The sequence below is a fragment of the Diachasma alloeum genome, unplaced genomic scaffold (genome assembly GCF_001412515.2).
Source record: "Diachasma alloeum isolate Michigan unplaced genomic scaffold, Dall2.0 Dall_scaffold_00354, whole genome shotgun sequence".
Taxonomy (NCBI): Eukaryota; Metazoa; Arthropoda; class Insecta; order Hymenoptera; family Braconidae; genus Diachasma; species Diachasma alloeum.
The window spans coordinates 179,772-187,347 of record NW_021680493.1 but is presented as its reverse complement, the minus strand read 5'-3'; the positions used below and the strand labels follow the sequence as shown (position 1 = coordinate 187,347).

Here is a 7,576-nt window from a genome sequence, read left to right as displayed (position 1 = left end):
GGGGGGGGGGGCGGTGGGGATATGATTATTGATGAGGCACAGTCGCAGGAGGTGCAGGGCTCCGGCCGATGGAAATTTTCATTTCGAAATTTTTTATTTAGCAGCAGGGGACGTTGGGGTAAAATGGACACTTTTGACTTTTTTTTAAATATTAGTGACGGGTTGAAATGCTGAAGAAATTTAATCTTTTTTTTTTCAATACAAAGAACAATTCTTTCCCTTTGTGATGAGCCTAAATTGAGCTCAACTCATAAATTTGTTTCTGAGTTATGAATATTTTTTAAAAAGTCTAAAGTGTCCATTTTACCGTACTCTCTCCTACTATTGCCACCCCGGCCGCAAGCGCTGAATTAATTGGTTTATTTTTTAATTAATTGGTTGGTCATTGTCTTTAGACTTTTTTAAAATTATTTATAACTCAGAAAGAAATTTATCAATTGAGCTCTGTTTAGGCTCGTCACAAAGGGAAAGAGTTGTTCTTCGTATTGAAAAGAAAAATTATTGAATTTTATCAACATTTCAACCCCTCGTTAACATTTTTAAAAAAATCAAAAGTGTCCGTTTTACCCCAGTCTCCCCTATCTTTTCCGGAATTCCGGAGTGAAATGTGCTTGTAGGAAATTTTATGGAATTGTCACGGAATTTTTCCAGAGCGTTTCGTAATTTTTACTGAATATTTCTCTCCGTGCAGGGCACTGAATAAGATTTTAATCATAATTATAATTCAATACCTTCTAGAACACAGTTTAGAGTGTGAATTTCTGGAATTCAATGTTTTTTGATGCTCTGGTAAAAGTGCGTGCCCACACGTTATCAATTTTTAGCTACACGGAGAGAAATGTTCAGTAAAAATTGCAGAACTCATAATTCGCTCACCAATTACGTATCGTAATTTTTCACGGGAGATTCAGATAAAAATTACGATACGTAATCGGTAATCGTAATTTTTCGCAGGAGATTCAGATAAAAATTACGGAACGCTCTGGAAAAATTCCGCGACAGTTCCGTAAAATTTCCTACAACCACATTTCGCTCGGGAATTACGGAAAAGACGCAATTTTTATTGAATATTTCTCTCCGTCTAGTTCACTTCAACTTCGCAGGTCTGAATTTCAAATTCGATATTGACCCGTTGGAAACATTTAAGAAATCTGAAAAAAATGAGAAAATTTTGGAGGAAGATTGATGAAGTAATTTAAAAAGTGCAATTTTTTTAAATTGCGAGCATTTTCTATAAATAATTTATAAACAATCAGAAAAAAAAACTTTTCTGAAAGTTTCAACAATTTCAATCATTTATTTGTAAACAACGACTGTTAAAAAAACGTAATTCCTTAAATAATGAATTCCCCCCCCCCAACATAATCCACAAAATAAAAAAGCGTTGAATGAAGTGTCTAGTATGTTAGCAATGTCCGCAAGAGCATTGAGCATCTCGCTAACAGCAAATCGCTAATACCCGTATTATAACTCTCGTTCATACCTACGTCGGAAAAACATACGCTCGTAGATAAAGCGCGTGAGATAAGAATAGGAAGCCGGATGTGTGAGTAAGTGGGACACGAAGACCCCCACAGTTTGTAAATAAATACTCTGGCGTAATCGTTCGTTAAATATACAAAACTGGGTATTTTTGTAGTTAGGAGGAAGAGCGGTATCTCACTGAGGGCAATTTACACTCGTCGGGTTTACAAAGGGAATAGGTGTGCGATTTGCGTAGCGACGACAATGTTCGGGGGTCGATGACACCCAAGTTTGGCCAGGATGATGCCATTAGACGCAGGCGCACCTCCATCGAATTTTTATAACTAACAAAATCATGCGTGACATGAAATTTAAAACACCGCAGGATCAAATGATCAATAATTTCAATTTTTTTTGTACAACAAAAAATTTGTTTCACGTTATATCGTGAATATGCGCTTAACGAAGAGTTGTGAAGAAAAATGTCACAAAACATTTTTTGTAGGGAATTTCATAAGCTATAAAAAATATTCAACCACATTTTCGTCTAAACCCACCAGTTTCCGAGATATTTTCAAAATACTCTGAATGGAATTTAGTAATTTTTTTTTCACTTTTTATCAAATTGCACGTTCATCCGCAAATATATCCTGAATCAGTGGACTTAGGAAAAAATGTAACTAAACATTTTCTGTAGAGAATTTCATGAGCTTTAAAAATCTCTCCTGACATTTCCCTCTAAACCCAACAGTTTCCCTAACATCGCTAAAAGAGTCCGGCAAAAACGCATCTCCCCGTCAAATTATATTCTTAACTCAATTGGAATTCAATTACGAAACGAATAGACATTATTCCCGAGCCATTCCAATAAAATTAGAGCCCCTCGAAAACAAAACTGACAATGACGTCAATTGGAAAAGGTTCTCGGCATTGAGCCGAGTCTAATGTGAGCCTGCACCTCTCCAATTAATTCGATTTAATTTACTCCATCCCAATTCGTCTTGCGTATTCCACATGTTGTCTATCAAATATGCAAAATGATTATGGTAATTTTGGGGTGATAATTAAAGAGCATCGGTGGATGGGTGGGCAGTTGCTATGCGCTTTCAGTCCCTCTCTGTATTTCTATCTCGCACTCTGTCTGTCCAGTCGTATGTCGTCTGGGGAATAAATGTGTAGATACGTATGAACCGGTGAATTTCATCCCGGCTTTGGGCGAGAAAAAGTGAAAGAGAAGTGAGTGAGACCCACCACCACCTGCCACACATACGAGGCAGATGTGCCATCGATTCCTCCAGACTCGATCCAAATTTTCCAAAACGGAATTATTCTGTTTAATTTATTTTTTATCAATTTCACGTCGGGATAATTCAGCGCAATTATTCTTGAGTTATTCATTATCGGGGGACATTAATTGGGGATTGATGGTGGCATGACCAATTGTAGAACTCGAGGTATTGTTGTTCAAGCCATCTCAGGGGGCAACAATTTTTTAAAAATTAAAAACAATTAATTTTTGAGGGAAATTCTGAAACAAAGTAAACTTGATTCAATCGTTGATATCTCACGAATGGCGCGATTTCGATGAGTCAGTGCTCATTTTGAAGCCGGAAAAAATACCTTCAAAATGAACAACAAAATTGCTTTTTTCACTCTGCCGATCTCGAGTTATGAAGGATTAAAACACGATTTTTTCTTCTTTTTGCTGACTTGAAAATTTTGGTTGGGAGTATTTGCTAAATATCTAGAGAACTATTGAGTTAATAAAAAAATGTTCTGGTAACTTTTTTAAGCTCATTAAATCTCCCGCAAAAAATGTTTTATGAAATTTTCTCTGAAACTCTCCCCTCCGAAGATATTCGCAATTGATTTTTTTTTTGTAAAACGATTTTTCTTTCCTCGCTTGCATTTAAAAATTCCCCCCGAACTTCATTAAACTTGTGTGAAACATAATTAATCCCCCCGGAATGGAGCAATTTGGGATGTACGGTCAGTCCAGCCCGAGGTGTGCTGTTACCAAGCGGCTGGCCGAGCCCATGTACCCGAGGCACTCTTCATCAGTGCAAGGAGGAAGGAAATTCATCCCAAACAGATGTCTCGGGGATGGCTGCAAGATGGAAGTGAGTGAGGAAGATGGAGAGATTACGCTGGCGCGTGGCAGGCTGTTTGTCTACCCCTCGCATTTATGCTCAGGAAGAAAAAAAAATTGGCAAGGGGTGGGGATAATCGCGTGGCGGATGAAGGAGAGGAGCTCCTTTACGAGCTTTTGAATTATACCTCATTTTTTTCTCGTTTTAATTCCCCATTCAAGACTATTTTCATGGCTCATTTCGACAGAAATTATTCGAATCCTTCTCTGGGGAAATGGGGATGATTAATTAATTGTCAAATTGTTGATAATTAATTTTCAATAGTTTTCGTTATTTGGGTTCCAAAAACATTAATTGAATTGGAGCTTCAAAATTTAAATAGTAAAAACATTGAAAAATGTTTTAATTGATTTTCAAACAAATATTTATGATTTTTTACTACCATTAGGCCCACGAAATTAAGGGTCTGAAATGAGGGGTCAAAATAAGGGTCACGAGGAGTATAATGAGGGCCAGAATGAGGGTCACGAGGATCAGATTAAGGATCAGAATAAGAATCATGGGGGGTCATATGGGGGTTGGCGAGGGGAGCGAATAAAAATTGTTATCGACAAATTCATTATTTCTGATTAATATATTCATATTATTAAATTCTGGGGGTTTTCAACTGTCGAAACTCGTGAGAAAAATTCTCAAAATTATGGATTTAAGAACAAACAATATGAATTTGAGTAAATCGGGTGAAGGGTGGATGATCAATTAATTCCCAAATTATTGATGAATTTTCAATGAAAACGTGTATATTTAATGCCAAATTACGAGGAATTTTCAATGACGAAAGTCCTTGAAATTACAGCGGAATTGATGAAAAGAATTATTAACAACAAATGCATTAATTTTAATTAACAAATTATAAAAAATATGAAAATCTGTATTTTTTCCACTATCAAAATTCACGAAAAAAAATCTCAGCCACAATAATATCGATTTAAGAAAAAAAACCGATGAACTCGAGTCGTTTTATACCTCTTTGCGGTCATAATATACAAAAATTATCCCCAGTATAAAAATTTCTGAAAAGTGTACCTAAAATTCCCGTCAGAAATTCTTAACAGTCTATTAATATTCATTTATTTATTTATTTAGTAATTTTTTTCATCTACATCAAATAAAATTTTTCGCAGTGTATTAGTAAATTCCTAAAAAGCATTATTAACAACAAATTCATCAATTTTGATTAACAAATGATAAAAATCATGAAAATCTGCGTTTTTCCACTATAAAAATTCCCAAAAAAATCTCAAGAAGTCTCAAAAATATAGATTTAAGAAAATAAACTATGAACTCGAGTCGTTTCTACTTTTCTGCGGTCATAATAGACAAAAAATTATCCCCAATAGAAACTCAAGAATAAAAGCGAAATAACAGAACTTGCGGTAGTGGCGCATCGACTCCTCCCGTATTTTTTCTGTTCAGCAGATGTGAGTTTGAAAAATCAATGGGGATCCCATTGAGCCCATCTCCCCATCCTCAGAATTGTCCGAAAATTGTCGTGGATGGCACCTGGAATCCCATAGACTCTCCCGTCAGAAATCGAACGAGACACGAGAAATGTATTAAACCGGGAAGGACACTGCCTCATTCGGTTAGTTTTTCGTTGGGTTCACCATGTGTTTCGCATACCTCGTCCACTCGTCCATCCTTTTTCGCACCTGGGTAACACATGCGGTCATAAATAATAAAATTTTTGTAAACCCAGTACAACACGAAATAGCGCTGAAATTTTTGGTTTTTCATCATCTGGTGGCAATTGCACCTTCTGTTTACGATTATCCGGTGACGAGAGGAGTGAACACGTGACGTGAATGCTGAGGGGACGGGGCACAATGGAAAATTCTCGGGGGGTCTCGACAAACAGGAATTAGGCGATCCGAACGTTTTCGTATTCTTGATGTGTCGAGGAGATTGGCGCGTGTCCCATTGAGGTGATTCTTGAAGGAGTAACATGGGAATGTTTTCTTGGGGCTCGAGGACTATTTGTCTGAATCGAGGAACAGTTACGGGGACGGGTGGAGAATTACAATGAAAGGATTTGGGGATTTCTTGACGTCGATTTGGTGAAGGTCGTCTGGGGCCAAGGGATTCTAAATAATCGTAAGTTGTATGGAATTATAAACAAGTGGATAATTGCATTTTCGGATGAATGAGGATAATTGAAACGTAAATTATGAACATTAAGTTGTCGACAGTTGCAGGAATTGATGAATGAAAAGAAAAAACTCCTCGATGTAGTTGAGAAGACGCGCAACGCTTTAAATGAGTTTTAAAAGTTTTAAAAATCGTGGGAGATTGGAGTGAGATTTCTCATGAATTGAAGATCGATTATGTATGTCCAAAAACGAATAATTAATGCAAAAAAAAATAATTGTGCATTGTTCGTTAGCTCCGCAGACGCTTAAAATGTTTTCTTGGGGCTCGAGGACTATTGTCTGAATCGAGGAACAGTTACGGGGACGAGGGGAGAATTGAAATGACAGGATTTGGGGATTTTTTTACGTCGATTTGGTGAAGGTCGTCTGGGGCCAAGGGATTCTAAATAATCGTAAGTTGTATGGAATTATAAACAAGTGGATAATTGCATTTTTGGATGAATGAGGATAGTTGAAACGATGGATTTAACCAACTGATTAAAACCATCGAAGAAACGATTAATCCGTAAAAATAAACACAGACACCATCTAAAAATCACATTCGGACTTTTTAGGCCATATTCAGTTATCCCAACACAAACTATTGGAAACTTAAATTTGAGTCATTACAAAGCTCCCATTCAGAAGCAAAAAAAAATAATTTCAAATAATGGAATTGGCTGAGAGTCTCATCAATTGAAAAATTGTGTTTCAAAATTTTTCATGAAAAGAGGTCTTAATTTTCTAAAGCTGCAATTGAGTGCAGTTTTCGTTAATCTTTATTAAAAAATAACGAACAAAACTGAGTAATTTCACCCAGTGTTAAAAAGAACCGTTAGTCCCAGCAAAAAAGGTCGTTTTGTTTTCAATTCCGCAGGAAATTCTCGTCAATCTCTGAAATACAACGAAAATCTCTTGAATTAATAATCAAAGCACAAATAATTCAGGAACTCCTCATTTCATCACACATCTGATGCTCCCCTGTCACTCAATCGACCAAAAATCTTTCGCATCCCATCCAAAAACAATAACCCCTTCCCCAATTCCGAAAATCACTTCCTCATTCCAAAATTCAATGAAATTGAAAATTCAAGAATGGACAATGATACGTTCCCAACCAAAAAAACCTTGAATCAAAAATCAAACCAAATAATTCAATAATTCTGCATTTCGTCATGCATCTGACACTGCCGCAACAATTCTCCTCCCGATCCCCAACAATTACTTCCCCGTTCCGATAATTCAATGAAATTAAAAAATAAAGAAAGACCCAGAGGTGATACTTAGGTACTGTTGACGCCCTGTGGCAGCTGTTGGAAAACTTTGTAGTGAAAGACAACAAAAATCTGTTGAATTAATTACCAAAACCGCAAATAATTCAAGAATTTCCAATTCCATCGCACATTTGACGTTCCCGTGCCCCCCGGTCAACTAAAAATCTCCTGCAATGAAATAGAATATATAAAAAAAGGCCACCGGTAATACTCTTTATCCCCTCAAGTTCTTAAACTAAAAAAAACTCTTTACTCATCTCTCTATCCTATCGTAAAAAGGAGAAAAGAAATCGATCTCGAATTATTTCGAAAATCTCGAATAAGCGTAAGACTGAAACCGAAGCGCCACTACATGAGGAAATGAGAAGGGCGTGCGCAGCACGCGTGGCCAATCTCGTGCGGAAAAAGTGAAAACTGAAAAAAAAAATTTCACCGGGGGCTAAAGTGTCAGATCTTGGATTTTTTCACGGGGAAGTCGGTCAAAGGGTCACAAGGGTCAAAGTGTCAGATCTTGGATTTTTCCAGGGGGAAAGTCGACTTTCGCCAAAATTGAATTTTT

General features: G+C 36.8%; 1 protein-coding gene across 1 annotated transcript in view; it reads left to right on the top strand.

Moving 5' to 3' along the window:
* Window positions 1–7,576, top strand: part of LOC107041093 (protein neuralized) — a 39,521-nt gene that overhangs the window by 904 nt on the left and 31,041 nt on the right. The gene's annotated exons all lie outside the window — the stretch shown is intronic.